We start from the raw sequence: 18,488 nt of genomic DNA on the forward strand, positions 1-18,488 counted from the left end.
CCAAAAAAAAACTAAATAACTTCTTCTGACCTTTTAAGATGTTTGTGGTTGATTTAGAGAGCGACCCGGAGGAGGAAGACCTCAAAGGAAGAAGCAGGTGTTTGAAACAGCCTCTTTGTTTTGCGGCGCGTCCTTCACACCCGCGTGAGGACCGAGCACCTCTTTGCCTTCTTTACTCTTCATTCTCAGCTCAGTGGGAAAGAAAAACAGAGTTTGTCCCACAGCGAGTGCTCAACCTGTGGAGATATTTGCCTTAGCGATGGTTGGTTACTTCCCGTATTGGGAACAGTCCGGTCAACACGTCCAGATGTCTTACAGGGCAAAAACAGAGACATCTGCGGAGCTCTCTAAACGTTGGTCTGCGATCATTTAAAACTATAAATAGAATCACAAAGGTCGTGTCAAATAAAACAATCGACGCTGAAGGAATCAGCATTTGTTGGAACGTTCTTTGTAGGAAAGAGCTCCATTTCTGCATGAATTATTAGTGGAGCGAAGTGGTTTTCGTTGGCTCACGAGTCGTGTTTTGCTCCGTTTCGTCCTGTTTTTCATTTCCTTGTGCTTCATGTAGAATAGAGGGTCACTCGCCCATGTTGAATTAATGTATTTTGTGCTCCATCTGCAGGTAGTTTGAGATAAATATCCTTATCTGCTCCGGACTCTGAGATGAAAGTCGTGCCACCTGTAAAGACCGAAGCCTCTTGAGCGACGGCTCATATCCCGCTGAACACGGCGACCAAACGAACGTCACATTTGCTCAACTTCGCATCGTTTTTGGACTCGGGACACGGTGTCCCGGTTCCGAGTGACACGCGGCCTGTGTCCTGAGTTCCCTCTCCCCTCCCCCCCTTTGGCCCCGAGAGACTGATGGAAAAGGTCCCAAAGGGACAAAGTTGAATGAACCACTTCAGTGTAAACGGACACCGCTCCGTCAGTTTCATTGTCCTCACCCGTCTGTGAACTACAGGACTCGCTCTCACTGCACTGACCGCTCATAAAGCACGAAACACAATACCTCTGCTAATGCAGATATCGTCCACTGCACGCTGGATGGAGCCTTAACACCCCCTTCATTAAATAAAGGGGGCGAACTGAGACATCTCGACGGTGACAATGTGACAACTGCTGCAAAAAGAGAGTGTTTGCTGGGAGACGACCTGTGGACATCCTGCAGGTTTTACTGGGGAGAGGGCTCAGATATACAAACATATACATACACATATATTTATATTTATATTTACGTAGCTAATAGGCTAATAGGTCTGGTGATAATTGGCAAGTTGAGTGAGTCGCTGCTGAGGAACATTTTTCCTTCCTGGTAGTAAATGAGGTCATTTGTTTGGCAGGTTCTTTATGATGCATTGGGGTTCTTTCCTGAAGCTGAAGCAGTGACGTATGAACACTAATATTTATGCTGGGGGGTTGAATTGATTGAAGGGCGTATTTAACCGCGGTGGGGTTTGCGTATGACCAGAAAACGCTAATGTAGCATATTTGGAATGTTAGCGATACGTAACTGATCACAGCTCATTCTCAAAATCATTCCAATGTAACATTATCTTTATAGATCACACACAGGATGATTTATTCTATCCGATCTATTTAAAATATGCACTCAAGTGAGAAGTAGGACATTGTTTGAAGTCAAGTCCAAAGACCAGAGTCTTTAACTTAAAAGTCATGACGCAATCTCAACCAAATTTAATACAATTTTATGTCTGTGAATTTAAACCTGAATTTTTGCATGCTGTAATTTTCTCTTTAATGATCCCCACATCAGTTCTAAGTCTAAACGAGTCACTTTCGTCACGCGACCCGAGGCCACGCCTGCAGCCCCTCACCTGCAGGCTGATGGTCGTGTGCTTGTGTCCATATTTCTCCATCGCGGCTTGACACGGCGGCTCGGATTCATCCCCCACACGTCGCACAGCAGCTGAGCAGGACGAGGTCACAAGGTCAGAATATAAGACACGCACACGCAGGTCTCCATTGTCTGCAAATCACCCCGACCCACTCGGGCCTTCCGTGAGTTCTGACCACGTGAATGAGTCTATTATATCTCCTGTGACGCTTCTGAAAATAGAAGCCACTTGAGAAGGACCGGCAGCTGGATCGGTGCTCACACACTCGTTCCATTGTACCCACAACGCGCAGAATCTCCGCTAACAGCAGATTAGATCCCGCTAATTCAGAAGCACCGCAGAGAACATTCAGTGAAAGTCGGTTCTGTAATGAAATTACGTTTCGTGTTTCAGAGGGTTTTCAAAATGAACCCCGTGATTACTTACTGAACCAGTATCACCGTGTATCTGCATAGTTTCTTAACTTTTAAATGAGCTTAATAATGATCTCAAAAGGTCAGCATGGAGACCGTTACCCTCCATGAGTCACTCACATGCAGTAGGAACTCAAATACGCCAGCGAGCTCCGTCAACGTGCCTGCAAATAAATATACAGTAAATATGAGTTTCACTGGCTTTGTGCTCAATGCTGGCACCAACACACACACGCACACGCACACACACACACACACACACACACACACACACACACACACACACACACACACACAGACTTCATTCCGCATGCTGTGGCTACAATAGTCTACATCAGTCCACATCTGGTTTACATCAGAGCCAGACCACCACCACCCAAAACCAGATCCATCATGAGACACACACACACACACACACACACACACACACACACACACACACACACACACACCTCTAACACACCATCGAGCTCGACTCAACGTCAGAGTGGAGCGCAGAAGCGCCTCGTGCATGAACACCTTTAGTACGTTAATTGCCAGCTTTGTGTTTTATTGTTAAATGCTCGTGGGGGGCATAGGAGAGAGGGGGGGGCAGCTCCTGCAGAAAAAACGAGGTGTGTTGAGATGAACACAGACTTACAATGAGCCCCTTGTTTCCCCCTCAGCAATGTGTTCTCAGTTGCAGAAGCAATTAAAGAGCAGTTTACTGGGCACGACTGCTCTTAACTCAGCCAGTGACGCAACCTTCCAGTTACACACACACACACACACACACACACAGGCACGCATGTGCACACGAGCATGCAGAGCGATGGAGGACTGACATTAAACACCGACATGCACACATCCGGTGGGCTGAGCCAGCAGGTAAACAGTGCGTGCACTATGCGGGGCTGCGTGAGGCTCCGCCCCCCTGATGAGTGACAGGTACCGCGCGTGGATTTACCGAATACAGAGCCCGGTGTTGTGCAGCAGCGCGTGTGAATACAAGGGTGGAGTTGTTCGCGTTGGTGATGTCAACCTCCACCTGTTCGTTATTTCATAGATAGAGAAAGAAGGTTCCCAAAAAATAGAAATGCCCCCCCCCCCCTGAATAAACTCCTTCTTCCTGTTTTGGGTCTTTTTCCCTGTGAGACTTTTGTGTGGTTGGGAGGGTAATATTAAGATAAATAACCCTAAATTAAAATTGTCAATGTATAAGAAAAAAAATGATATTCTCAGAGATTAAAGGCGCATTTTTAAAAGAAAAGAAATCAAAAAATTACGACGCCATGAATTTAAGAAAATAAAAGCTGAAAAATTGGGTTGAGCGTAAAACCATAAGAGAACACATTCAATTAAATTAAATTGTTCAGGCCTTTTGGCTCACTCAAAGGTCGTTTATACCATAATAATTCTCATTATCATTATAATAATGATAACAAACAGACGGTGGGAGTTTCCAGCGTTTTGCTTCTTAGCGTTCACTCATTAATTGGTGGCTTTTTTTAATCTCGCAGACCTGTGATTGTTTTTTCTCATACGTTTTCTACTTTCACTTCTGGTAATGTACAACTTTCATCTTGAGTTATTTTTCTGAATATGAACCCCCCATTTTTGTATTGAGTATTAAGTGTTTCCCTGAAGTAGGATTGCTTATCAAATTCTATACATGCACACAATGTTCTCAGCTCTTTGCTGCTTTCCTTCATGTCCTGATGAATAGATTCATCATTTTCAGCCACGATGAATTGATCCTCAACAGCGCTCACGGTTACAACAAAAGCAACTCTCGGGGTGCATAGTGGGGCCGAATGTTATTGCTTCTCAGAGGCCCAGTATCCGCGGCTCAGACTGGTATGTTCTGTACAGGTTGTGTGTGTTGCCCCCCCCCCCTGTACCCGAGAAGAGGAGATTATGGTTATTAGGAGAGGCTCCAATGAGGTTCTGCAGTATTTGGTCCACCAAAGGTCGGCGGGTTCAAGGATTTCCGCCGTGGCTTAAGTGGCCCAGGGGGGGGGGGGGTGGTAGTTTAGCGTTTAGTTTAGCGTAGTCTCATAGTAGGAGGACACGTCAGCAGCCTTCTGCTCTCGAGTTTGATCACTCTCACAACTGTGTGTTTGTGTGTAAACAAAAACGTTTGTGCGTGCCCTCATTTGTGAAAACTGAAGTGTGGGTTTCACCCCCCCCCCCCCCCACCCACACACACACACACACACACACATACACACACACACACACACACACACACACCCTGGGGGGGTTTATTAAGTTCACGTAGGGTGAACGCTTTAAAAAGGGTCATAAACTCACCGATACTAAAGCCATCACTGGCTTTCCTCGCCCATATCCATGAACATCCGTCATTTGCCCCCATTTATCCCCCGTTATTTCCCCGTTATTTCACTGTTATTTCACTGTTATTTCCCCGTTATTTCACTGTTATTTCACAGTTATTTTACGGTAACCAAATACTGGACCCAAATACTTTAACGTTTACCTAAACTTCACTGATTTTAACTTACCAATTTTATGGCAACTAGCCATATTCTTAACGCTAGTGCTAATGCTAATGGTGTCTTGATGATCTGTGAAGAACACGCTGGAATCAGACAGAGCTCTAACAAAGAACACAACCCAAGTCCTTCTCAATGGTGCTCCATTCTCTTCTCGTAGGGTCTTGGATGGTGCGGTTGACCTCGCTTGTGTCCTTTCAAGCTCTTCCTTTGTTTTCCCTTTAAGTCGCAGGTGTTTCTCCTCCACGTGGGTCGGAGTTCTAATCATACGGTTCTCAATGTGTTCATTGCATGTGCCAATGTGTCATGGTCAACCTTATCTTCGCACTCGGTTGAGCCCCGCTGGCCTTTCTCTTGATAGCTTCTATGAGACTTTGCCCTTTTGTGAGGATTCTGATCACATATTGCGCTCCAACATTGTTTATCTTCTGTGCCTTCATTTCGGATGCGACCGGTTACGTCTGCTCCAAGGATCTGCGCTTTGTCTCATAGAGGCGCGTCACGTGGACAAACATGACTGACATCCCACCGGTCACTCCCTTCATACTCCACATACACGTACACTTTCTGTTCACTGGTGCACTTTCTTTTTCTTTAACTTTAACCCGCACCTGATTGGAGTTTGAGACCCCTTGGCATGGAGTCAAATTGTAAATTTGTAAATTGAACTTGCCTTTTTCTGTCTTGTCCATTGTCCATTGTCTTACTGTCTGATGTTACGCACCAACCATGTCAAATTCCTTGTATGTTGGACATATTTTGGCAATAAATGTTCCTGATTCCCGTCAAACAACACTTGTAATTGATCTGCGTGTGTCCTTGGACGCCGAACAAGCGCTGCTCAGGCCGCAGAAGCTGTGCGTTAGAACAGTGGTCCCCAACCACCGGGCGACCGGTACCGGTCCGTGGCTCGTTTGGTACCGGGCCGCACAAATGTTTTATTTTTATTTTGAAACGGTAGTTCCCACCAGCGAAAACAGAGCGCGCGACTACTACACCCCCCCCCCCCCCCCCCCCGTCGGACCTTCTCGACCAGTCAGAAATATTGTCTGACATGAAAACGGTCTGTGAGGTAGAAAAGGTTGGGGACCACTGCGTCGGAGGAATCCTGTTCCGTCCTGCTGATGCCTGCCGACTCCGCTGCTTCCTCCTCCATCGCCCCGTCACAGCGCAGGGATCCGGTTCATGAGGCCGACTGGCTTTGGTTCAGCTGCAGCTCGGCTGCCTTTTCAGAGCCGATTTTGCGGTGCTGCGTTGCCGGGATCGGTGCCAAGGTCGCCGCCCTCTGAGCCGCCCCCCGACCCCCCAAAACCCCCCCTCCGACACGGCGCTCAACAACCCTCTCACAATGAGGCCTCGCACCAAGGAATCACAATGAGGTTCCACTTCTCATCAATGACTGGTGCCAACCGGTCTCTCTGTAAGGAAACGCCTACGGCTGAGAAGCTCTTTGGAGTGTCAGTCAACACCAACAAAACACCCAAAACACCCAAAACACCCCAAAACACCCCAAAACACCCCACCACTTACCTTCAGTCCCCCGGAACAGAAGGAGCTAAATGATTATTGATGAGTCTCTCTCTGCGGAGCGTGAGAGGAATTGAGAACAGAAAAGAGCTCAGTGTAAAAAGACTTACACATCGTTAAAGTTAAAACACACAGATACAGTGGAAAAGATACAGGCAACGTAAAGTTAACATGCTATGCGCTCATGTAGCTAAATGCTAACAATGGGACTTGTTTCCTTAACTTTGAAGCTCAGTGACCGACTGAGACGGGTCGGAATGCCGTTTTTCTCCTGGTACTCTTAAACCAAGTCAAGTTCAGTCCGTCATTGTGTGCGGCTGGAATTCTGAATATGTGCCGGTGGGGAATCTTCTCCAACCAGCATCCATGATTTAAGCCGCGTCGAGATAAGTCTATTTGTGCAGCGCTAAATCAAAGCTGAGACGTCAAAGGGCTTCACTACGGCAACATTCTGAAGAACAAAGGAAGGCCTTCTGAGAAAAAATGGATCACAGATCTGGGTCTGTCCACGGTGGACTGGTCTTTGTTGGGGGATCTGGGTCTGTCCACGGTGGACTGGTCTCTGCTGGAGGATCTGGGTGTGTCCACGGTGGACTGGTCTCTGCTGGAGGATCTGGGTCTGTCCACAGAGGACTGGTCTCTGCTGGAGGATCTGGGTCTGTCCACGGTGGACTGGTCTTTGTTGGAGGATCAGGGTCTGTCCACGGTGGACTGGTCTCTGCTGGAGGATCTGGGTCTGTCCACGGTGGACTGGTCTTTGTTGGAGGATCTGGGTCTGTCCACGGTGGACTGGTCTCTGCTGGAGGATCACGGGCCGTCTCTGGTGAACCTCCATGATGTCATCTGGTTTTTCCAGAAGCCGACCCAGTGGAGCATTGAGTAGAACTGTACAGAAGTAGACCTTCTCCCTGATGGTATCGTTAACATACAGAGACGCCAGTATTGACTTTTCAGAACCACTTAAAGGTTCCTCACATTAACTTTAAATGGGAAACACTTGAAACTTTGAAATCAGGACGGCCTCTTTCCCTCACTGATTTCCTGTGCAAGTCAGCGAGAAGGACTCATCTGGGCTGCAGCACGGAGCCGTGGATGCCAAGAACCCCGGGCTGCATACCTCAGGGAGCCCAGGCGGGACGCAGGAGATGAAGGGGAGGCATCAAACGGTCGAGGCTCCTCGGAGAAATCCACCTTCCGTTTCCCCCCTTTTATATCTCACAGAGGACACTAAGAGGTTTGACCTCCGGCATCGCTGCCAGTAAACCGGGAAATAAGGTGCACTAAAGGAAGGATAATAGACATGTGGAGGAGAAGAGCTTCCCAGCTGACAATAATACATTCGTACTGCAACGCGAACAATACCAGGACGGCCTGTGATATTCTGCAACTAATGCAAAGAATGTTTGTCTATGGATTGTTTTTTTTCTCCCTTTTTTTACTTTTTTAATGAGATTGTATGTCAGGGACTGTGTTATTGTAGGAAAAATGTAATAAATGAAATGTTAAAAGAGAGAAAGAAACTGCCTTGAGTGTGACGTCACACAAGCCCTGTAACCCCCACATCTGTTTGTGGCTAATGCTTGCACACACGGGAAGGAAATCAGAGTTTTAAATAAGAATTAGAGCCTTTTCAAAATAACCAAATTAAAAACAGCGATTCTGATTCCGAGTTACCATGTTGTGATTTATTGCCTCTCTGCTCAGACTCGCAAATACACACTCCACACACACCTGCCCGAATTATCCCGGTTCCTTTAATGGCTTACACGTGCCGCAGACTGTGTTTGGCCCCCCCACCCCTCCTCCCCTCCCCTCCGGGGGCCAGATCTAGTAAAAAAGGGCTCCTATAAATAAGGCCGACTGTTTCTTTGGAGACAATAAATCTTTGGAGGGCCCCCGATTGTTCTCCAATGTGGCATCTGGTGTCATTTGTCACATAGCGGTGAAGCGTAATTAGCTATTAAAGCGAACAACGGGGGAGGGAGGGGGGGGGGGATTGTAAAGTGAAGAAAATCTCAGCCTGAGGCTGCAATCAGAGGCCTTAGCTCTCGAGATCTGGGGACGTTGGTCGCAGGCGGACATACTCAAACCTCTTCAAGAGAACATATTTTTCAGAAGGGCTCATGTGTGGTGTCATTGTGCAGCACTTCCTGGCTCTGCTCATTGGGGATGGATTTATTTCTGTCCTAATATTCAAAACGGGACTTCCTGTGTCCCGCCCGTCGCGTCCCGGTGCCAGTCGCCGAGGAGTAGAAGCATTATAAACACGGACGTACTGGAAGAAGAATTCAATCTCAAAAACTAGCGATGGGATTTTGATAAAAGACGCCCCAGATCCTCCTCAACCTAAAACCCCCAACGGGAGACTAATTGGCTGCATCTGTTTCCTGTCTCAAGTTAACCACAATTAGGAGGTATTGCAGCGCGGGGGTCTAAGTAGCAGAGCTACCGTCCAGAACACAAACACGTTAGTGACTAATGACACAAGGCAGGCCTGCAGCCGCGCTCCCGGAATGTTACTACAAACGTTGGTTGGAATAATTGAGGCGGACGTAAAAAACGCTCACCTGCACCTTCCGCTGCCTCCCCTTCATCGGACCTTCTCCTCTCGATGGGTTTATTTGTCGACTTCCCGATCTGGCGGCTTCAAAGCGGCAGAACCGGACCTGCAGCTCCATGCACCTGTGGAAACGGCCCCTTTCCACTCACTATCCTCGCCACAAACACTAAATAGCAGATGTAGATGCTCCTATCGAGGCTCTGACCCTCTGGGGGGGGGGCGCCTGGATGCCACGATTAGAGGCGTGCGAAGCTGAGAGCAGGCTGGGGTCAGTGATGCACGTCAAGCTATCAGACCCAAACCCGTCAACCCTTCAGCGGCTCGGCCCCATTGCCCTCCACAGCCTCTTACCCCCCCCCCCGTCCTCCCAGCAGCATCTCTGTCCAGGACATTCTTTCCCCCTCCAACCCCACTCTTTTGCCTCTTTCATTCATGCCTCCCTCCCGTCCTCGTCGTCCTCCCTGATTTCCGTTCGGTTGATAGTGGAATCCCATTCACCGGCTCTTCATCTCTTCCCGTGGATTACGGGTCGGTGCAGGATCTTCATGCGTAAACGGCAGAAGAAAAAGAGGAAGAAGCCGAAGCCGAGTGATATCGGGACACCTTAAACATTGTCGCACCTTAAACAAGTCACTGCGGCACATTGCAACCACATGAACATCATGGGGTATTGAAGAAGATTGAGACCATTGCAATGTTCACAGAGGGAATAAATCAAGAGAGAAGTAGAGTCATTTTCTCATAGACTTCTATGGGACCAGAGGAGTCGCCCCCTGCTGGTCATTAGAGAGAATGCAGCTTGAATGGAAGCAATTTCAACGGGTTACGGGATAAACCTGAGGCATGAGTGATATCGTGAATACATGAGATGACTTTTGTGTGCGTGTGTGCATCTCTTTTCTCTAAGGGACGTTAAACATTCGGCGAACCAACACTCGGAGCTCCTGAGGAAGGAAAAAAAAAAAGAAAAGAACGTGGAGCCCCTGAAACAGACAAAGCACAATGAGGCTTCTGTTGTTACAGCGACTCCCCCCTCCGTCCCCACGACACATCTGCAGAACCATGAACAGATGTCTGAGGAAGCTTTCTTTCGGCCAGCGCATCGCACACCTCCATTTATCATTCTGTTTTCTCAGTCGCCACTTCTAGTTCCTTTCCTCTGGTCCTGGTCCTCTGGTCTTGATCCTCTGGTCCTGGTCGTCTGGTTCCTCTCCTCTGGTTCCTTTCCTCTGGTCTTGGTCCTCTGGTCTTGATCCTCTGGTCCTGGTCGTCTGGTTCCTCTCCTCTGGTTCCTTTCCTCTGGTCCTGGTCCTCTGGTCCTGGTCCTCTGGTCTTGATCCTCTGGTCCAGATCCTCTGGTCCTGGTCGTCTGGTTCCTCTCCTCTGGTTCGTACCTCTCACAACGCTGTTTTAACAAACATGTAAATACTCACAGAGTCAAAACCGACCGAGTCAAAGATGTAGACTCATCCTATTCCAGCAAAACCAGGACCACCGGGGACACATCGCCCCCCCGGTCATGTTTTGAGGCTCCTGCTTGCGGTGGCGTCTCAATTACCCCATATTACATGCTGCTTCCCTGCAGCTTCTTTCTCTCATAATCTGAATCCAAATACTTTGGTGATCCTCAGGGGGAAATCTGAACGTGAAATAGAAGAAACAACTAAAATGCAATAAACTAAAATATGAGGTGGACGCTGCCATCATGACGTCACTCACTGTTTGGTGGATTGTTGGAATCCGGCCGTCACCATGTTGTTTTTGTTACCATAGGCTGCAGCCTTGGAGTATAATGTATATTTCTACTTCAGAATAATAAGAAATACAGATTAATTATATTTGGATGCACGGTTTTCATCCTGATTTCGTGTCTGTGAAACAAACTAAGAGCTCTTTGCTCTTTCGGGGGAAGTTGGGAGCCGACCTTCCATCAGCCGATAATTACTGTAATTAGTAGGCCGGCTTTTCAAGAGCCCAACGGAGAGAGCGGCAGGCATGTCGGGGGAGGGGGTGGGGCAAGTGCCTTTGGCAGGCAGTTAAGTTCACGGAGGCAGAACTTATTTTCGGGTGAAGGAAAAGAAGAAAACTGGGGAGTCCGCTGTGAGAAACAACACACTCAGGAATTTACAGTTGGCCTCATAAAGCCAATGAAAAGCAGAGCTCTAAAACAGCCGGCGCTGTCGGCTGAAGGTAATCACATGAGAGGAAGGAAAGACCGAGGCCAGCTAAAGAGCTCGGAGTGGACAACAAGCAGGCGGACACAACGACACACGCTGCTCCTCGCCAATCATTAATGACCGAGCATCGCTGCGGATTCGCCCCTGCTGATAATTACCTGAACACCGTGAAAGGTGATACATGCGAACCGAGCGCCGGACTATTAACCACCCCAGCAGCTGTCGCCGTGTGAAGGTGCTTGTTCGGGTTTCAGTACGCTTTATAGCTCAAGGGAGGTGGGGGGGGGGGTCCCTATGGCCGACAGGAAAAGCAGAGTCCAAAATGACAGTTAACGGAGGTGAAAGCGCAAACCCCAAGTGGTTCGGGGGCCCCGACGGTCCTGAATGAATATGTAAACAAAGGCGAGCTGGATTTCCCTCCGACATCTGAGTGAACTCCATCCCGACGCGTCCCACTGTTAAATTAGCACACTAACCGCCGAGGCCTTCCGGGGGTCACGGGGAGGACGGTGGAGAGAAAAGGGGCCCCATGCCGGCGATAGTATAGGAGCTCTGTGCTTGTTTTGTTTTGTTGTTTGTTTGCCATCCGGCACCTTGTTTACCGTCAGCACGTAGGGTCAACATTTAGACCCTGGCTGCTTTCTCACAGAGCAGAACACAACAAAGACAGGAGTCTGCTAGTCTGCACATGGAGGCCCCCCTTACTATGCCAATCGGCCCATGTGACGAACCAGGTCAAGTATGCAAACTCTCGTGAGTATGACCGACTCACAGTGGGCCGAGAAGTGCTGGTGGAAGACGATTTGGTGGCAATTTGCGGCAAAAAGACAACGTATGAGGGGAACATTGTCCGTCCACGGAGGCGTTTGCCCACTGTCATGGCGAACATGTTCGTGGTGTGAGGGAAGAACGTCCAGATAACTGCATTGACAATCACATTATCCGTTTCCCTCGTTACAAATATAAAGTTGCGCCCCCAGAGCTCATTACGCTCAATGGTTTTGGCTTCAACTGCGAGCGAGAACAAAAAAGAATCCTCGATATCGTTGTTTTCCGATTACTTTGAGCTCAACTCGACCCGGCTTCCAACTTCTGGAGGCCGTCAATGTCCAGCGATGACTTCTCAGCTCGGTAATTGGTGTTTTCCTGCTGAAAGGTTTTCCCCTGTTCTCTTGTTTTACCTCTGGCGGGGGAGGGGTTGGACCCGATCCAAAGAGGACGCATCCTCTCAGCCTAAACACTCTCACTCTGGATGTGGAGGAGGACACCTTCGAATCGGCGATGCACCCGAACCCGCTCACTCGCTGGAGGAAGTTGTTACACAAAGTCGAGGATTCTGAGGAGGGCTCTGCTTTATGTCCCGGGCACGGAACAACACTCGGGGCGACGGCTGGGGAACTCTGGGGGAGAAGGGGAGGGGGCGATGGGGGTGGGAGGGTGGGTTCGATGTTGAAAACTGCCCGTCTCGATGGGCTGTTGATGGTGATGACGAGTGGGTTGCTGTAATCTGGGTGGTCAAGGATCCCAGCTGTCCCGCTTGTCTAGGCCATGCCAGCTGGACACGGCCAGGCCCTGGGAGCCGATGGGACCGCGGGGACATGAGACGGAGATTCAAGAGGGGACAGATTTCCTCGATGTAATTGGTAGAAATTGGTACCGGAGGAGACAAAACTCTGAACATCCACGGGATTAGTGACATCTCGATAGCGCCGACTGAAGACAGAGCTGGTAAGACGTCTGGCACCGCGTCCATGTGTGGAACCAGAAATAAAAAAGAGGGCGATGGATGCAGAGCGAGGCGAATGAGACATCCGTGGAGAAAAGGGTGAAAATTTCTCTCTTTCTTTATTACTTCACCGCGTTTGTTTTGGATTTCTCTCTGGATGCCTCTGGATTACCTAAATCACTGCAGATTGTCCCATCTGGCGACTCCGAAGCCTGACGAGGCCTCTCACTGTGTGTGTGTGTGTGTGTGTGTGTGTGTGTGTGTGCATGTGTGCTGCATACTCTCTAATATCCACCAGGGGGCGACTCCTCTGGTCCCATAGAAGTCTATGAGAAAATGACTCTTCTCCTGATTTATTCCCTCAGTAAACATTGTAAACATGAGTTTATGGTCTCTGTCTCTAGTTTCAAGTCTTCTTCAATACATCATGATGTTCATTTAGGACCATAAAGCAGGGGACGCTGCTTGACAGGTCTCTACATCTGTCTACATCTGGTCACTAGTTACTAAAAAAACGAAATGGCAAGGCCCAAAAGGCAGAAATGAAGGCACAATGACTACCTCCACTACTTTACATACCCTGTATGGGGCCGATGGCAAAAGGCACGGCTCTTTAAGCGGCCTCTGTGCGTTCATTAAGAGTATTTCGGGTTTCATCTCCAAACCGTCCTTTTCTAAAGCCAAGAGCAGGAGCTTAAGTTGTCAGCCATCATCCTGCCTCAGAGAATAAACACAGGATATCTTAATTTTTCGAACTCGGTCTGTTTGTCATTACACACACATTTTTCAGATTAGAGAACCTTCGTATGATGTATTCTCTCATTGTCTCCTCCTATTATCACATTGTGAGTACCACCCCCCCCCCCCCCCCCCCAGCTCCCGCTCTTCTTAAAACAAAACTTTACATAATCATAACGAACAGGCAGAACCCATCCAGAAGGTTTCAGTTGTCTCTGGAAAGGAGCAGCGTGGTCGAGGCGAGGACGTGAAGCCGATGGGCTTCGGGGTCCGGTTATCTGATTCGACCCCGCCTTTGCCCTTTGCCCTTTTCCCTCTGCCTCTGCGTTCTGTCAGGTTGACGCAGACAGACATCAGAAAGCTGCGCGGATGAATCCCCTTCGACAAAATACTCACATCTGCAGACCAGACACGCACAGAAGTAAACAGAGAAAGGCAGCGCAACACGTTTACATTTCCTAATGCAATAATAGGAGGATGGACAGAAAGTGAAAGTAAGAACATGTGAACGCTGCGACTTGTGCTGCCTTTGGGGTTCCATTGCAGCTGTACTGGAAATAAACATGGCAACTAAAGGTTGAATCGCAATCAACTATAAATCACAAAGCTCAGAGCATCAACATCGTGGCTGATTAGACACAGGAGTCGGAAATATCTTTAAAGTTACAACAAGGAAGTTTCGGGTTGGCTTTGGCGCCCCCGGTGGACTAAGGGGGTAGTGTCTCTGAGCACCAGGGTCCCTTTAGAAAACCTCTCATTCTGCTGCAGCCGGGGAAAACAGTCGGTCCCTCTCAGTCCTGGTTCTGGTTCTCCTGGGCCTCCCTTCCCTCCACCGGGTTCAGCATTACACCATGGGTCTTCGTTAGCAGGCTGTCAGGTTTTTCCGGAGAGGAATAGCAGAGCAGCAAGGAGAAACTCTCCTGGAGGAGAAGAACCTTCCAACTGCAGGTCCAAGGCAGCAGCGAAGAAGAATCTGGGTCTGGAAAGATTCTAACCTGCGGCGGGGCCTCCATCAGAGACTAGTCCACCGTGGACAGACCTAGAAACTCCAGAAGAGACCAGTCCACCGTGGACAAACTCAGATCCTCCAAGAAAGATCAGGCCACCGTGGACGGACCCAGATCCTCCAGCAGAGACCAGTCCACCGTGGACAAACCCAGATCCTCCAAGAAAGACCAGTCCACCGTGGACAGACCTAGGAACTCCAGAAGAGACCACTCCACCGTGGACAAACCCAGATCCTCCAAGAAAGACCAGTCCACCATGGACAAACCCAGATCCTCCAAGAAAGACCAGTCCACCGTGGACAGACCTAGGAACTCCAGAAGAGACCACTCCACCGTGGACAAACCCAGATCCTCCAAGAAAGACCAGTCCACCATGGACAAACCCAGATCCTCCAAGAAAGACCAGTCCACCGTGGACAGACCCAGATCCTCCAGAAGAAACCACTCCACCGTGGACAGACCCAGATCCTCCAGAAGAAACCACTTCACCGTGGACAAACCCAGATCCTCCAAGAAAGACCAGTCCACCGTGGACAGACCCAGATCCTCCAGCAGAGACCAGTCCACCGTGGGCAAACCCAGATCCTCCAAGAAAGACCAGTCCACCATGGACAAACCCAGATCCTCCAGAAGAAACCACTCCACCGTGGACAAACCCAGATCCTCTAGTCCACCCTGGACGGGCCGAGATCCAACTTCATAAATTTGCAGTTAGAGGTCCGGAGGGAGGAGGAGAGCTCAGCTTCTCCTCTCTGGAGAGGAGACCCAGTACATAGTGCTGACCCGCAGGGAAGGGAGGTCCAGGAGAACCAGAACCAGGACTGCGAGGGGCTGACTGTTAGACCCCAAAAATGAATACAAAATAACTGTAACTTTAAAATCTTGGGAACACACTATTCCATCCTTATTCCTCTTCCACGTCTCAAGGAGGCCTTCATCACTTTTAGGCACGTCGGCCACCTGGGAGCTCGGGGCGTCGATTGTGTACGTGTTTGTGTGTTTGCATGCTTATATACCCTCACATTGGTGTGTGTTCGTTGTGTAAAAACCCAAACGATTTAAGGGACAAAGTCCCTTTTTTCCCTCTTGTAAGGGTTTTTTTCATTTTTTGGGGAGTTTTTCCTGTGCCGATGGTGGGTTTCGGGGCAGAGGATGTTGTATGTGTACAGACTGTAAAGCCCTCTGAGGCAAATTTGTAATTTGCGATTCTGGGCTATACAAAATAAAATGACTTGACTTGACCGACGAGGCGACGTTGAGTCCTGCACCGCTTGACCCTTTTTCTTCTTCTAAACAAATACTCGAGTGGAAAATACTCAACCGAGTGGAAGGAAAACACCAACAGGCCCACGGCGCGTGGAGCAGAGCGGGTGGAAAGTCCTGGTGTTGCAGAGCCGCTGCCGGCCTGCACCGACCCGAGGACAGAGCTGATCCTCTCCACAGTTTACAGCTTTTTCCAAATGGAATATTTCTATTGCCTAATTGCCTATTCTAAAACCATAGCTGCTGTTGCTAACCTAGAGGCTAACCCCTTCCATTTTGGTCTGGATTAGTTTTATAAACTGTGGAGACACCGTTTCACTGAAACACCGAGTTGGCACAAATTTGTGCTTTTGTCAAACCAGAGCAGCCTGCATGAAACGTACCGATCGTGTTGCATAACTGTTGAGTACAGTGTGATCATTTCTGAGATTGTTATTGCACTAAAATGATTGCATTACAGCTGTTGACCGTTTGAATCTGTTCAATTACTGGTTTGTTTGGAGATGGAACAGAAACCACAGGTGCTTCATGTCAAATATAAATTAATTGAGGTAAAAAAACAACCTAAAACGTTTCAACCTGCAACTTTTAGTCGTGCATAACAGCCGCTGATTAGGTTTGTCATCACACCGCAAACATCTCAGCAGACGGAGAATAACGAGGTCTGGGTCGTATCAAGAAAAGCCAGGCCGGTACGCACCGGTCCAAACCTTCTCCTTCTTCTTCTTCTCCTTCATGTGAGGGAATCAGGCAGCTTCCAATCAGCATGTGAAGGACACGCGTGCTCTGTTTGCTCTCATGAGATTGTTCATGTATACAAACGGGCCGAGCCGTTTATTGCTTTCACACGCCGACCAGAAACACAGAGAGTCATCTGGTCCGGTGCGCCGGTATCCAGACACACACACACACACACACACACACACGTACACAAACACAAACAGGCACTTTGGCGAAAGTGTGTTTGTTTTTGTGCGATTGCGATGGGCGGACTTTCAAAGCGGTTTCTAATCCGTTTGATTAGCTGAACTCAAGAACCGGGGCCGCGGACAAAGGGCCCTTTCACGCGTGCGGCCGCTGCTTACGGCCGCATGTGATCTCAGGAATCTGTGCATCGCTACAACATTCCTCCGCCTTCCGCCTCCCGTCCGCTGGGCCGTCTGCGCCCTCCTGCCTCACTCGGGTTTTCTCTGGATTACCAAGGCGCATGAAACATACGGAGCCTTTTAGAAAACGACTATTATCCAACAGCACACATCGGCACACTGTTGAGTGAATTCTCTCATGCTCAAACCAAACGGCGGCAAAAAGACGCCAAACTCAGCCAATTGATCGGTGCGTTTGGCTCTACGGCTACGTGCAGGCCAGCGGTCCAGGGTCCGTTTGTCCTCAGTCATGTGACTCCTGTGACATGTTGAACTGTGTCACAAAAGCAAACATCTTCCATACACATAAACCAGCAGGAGACAAATGTAATTATGCCCACAGGAAGAAATTGCAGGATTATTTCTAGAGGCTGCAGCATCAGGACCACACGCCCGCGGCCTTTTTTGTCAACCAGTGAAGAAAGTGACCATATTTTGACTGAGGAGGAGGGAGGTAGGGACGGCGTTTACGCACCCGTCAGCCTACAGCCCCGCCCATGAGGCTTACGCTGCCTGGGACGGTTTAGCTATTCAGACCTCGGATGGCGCAGGAGGAAGGATTGCACTATGAACTTACTCCTCAAAACCCAGAGAAAAACGTATTTTCAACATGAAGCGGAGGTAACACGTCAACACGTCATCAGCAGCTCCCGTGTGGAGTCCTGAGGCAGATTCAAGAGAAGGAATGAGAGGACCATCAAATGTCTTCTTTTTAAAAAAAGAAAACAAGAGGTCCTGGAGAGGACTGACGTGCTCATCTGGTGACGTGAACGCCGTCATCCCGTCTGACGCGTGGACACGTGCGTTGACGAGTGAAGTGTGTGAGGATGTAAGTGAGTAAGCAGCGCCGTGAAGCGCAGATCTTAGAAGCGGTGGTGAGCTTGTAGGTTTGTTTCACACCGCATTCAAAGTTATAACAAGTCCCTCAGGTCCAATTATTCTCTCTCAGTTCCATCAAATACTTGCAGCTTGCAGGACAAGGGGACTTCTTGTATTTTCTTTTCATGGCTTCCTTCTGAAGCCGAAAGGCCAAAATTTGACTGGAGTCCAAAAGGAGTTCTGATTCCTCCCCTGTGAGAACGTGAACATCTGTTAGCGGCAAATTACTGCGTCTTAAAGACGCAGCATATTGATTCACTCTCATTGGATCTCAACATGTCAAGAACTTTGTCACGAGAGACGGGCGTCCGGTGTACGGACCCAATAGTGTGTGTCACCATCGGCTTTGACTGCTGGCTCTCCACCGCTTTCTCCTTAACGGGCTAACACTGTTAGCACTGTTAGCACTGTTAGCGCATTCATTCCAGTTCCATTTCTTATGCTCTATAGACAAGTTTCCTGAGTGAAATAAGCGGGCCGCCATTGGCCTTTCACTCTGCCAACGACTTCCGGTTGTGACTGCAAAGCACTTTCGGTTAGCGAGTTAGCGTCTTTTACGGTCTTTGGTTAGCGTGCAGAAAAAGTAAACTATGGATGGTGTTACACGCCGACACGGCTCCGGGACATATTGTGCTGTTCACGGTTGCAACAACTCGTGGTGATTGCTGAATGTTTGGTTGGAAGGAGAATGTTTCC

Source organism: Gasterosteus aculeatus, chromosome 2, assembly GCF_964276395.1.
Source record: "Gasterosteus aculeatus chromosome 2, fGasAcu3.hap1.1, whole genome shotgun sequence".
NCBI classification, from domain to species: Eukaryota; Metazoa; Chordata; class Actinopteri; order Perciformes; family Gasterosteidae; genus Gasterosteus; species Gasterosteus aculeatus.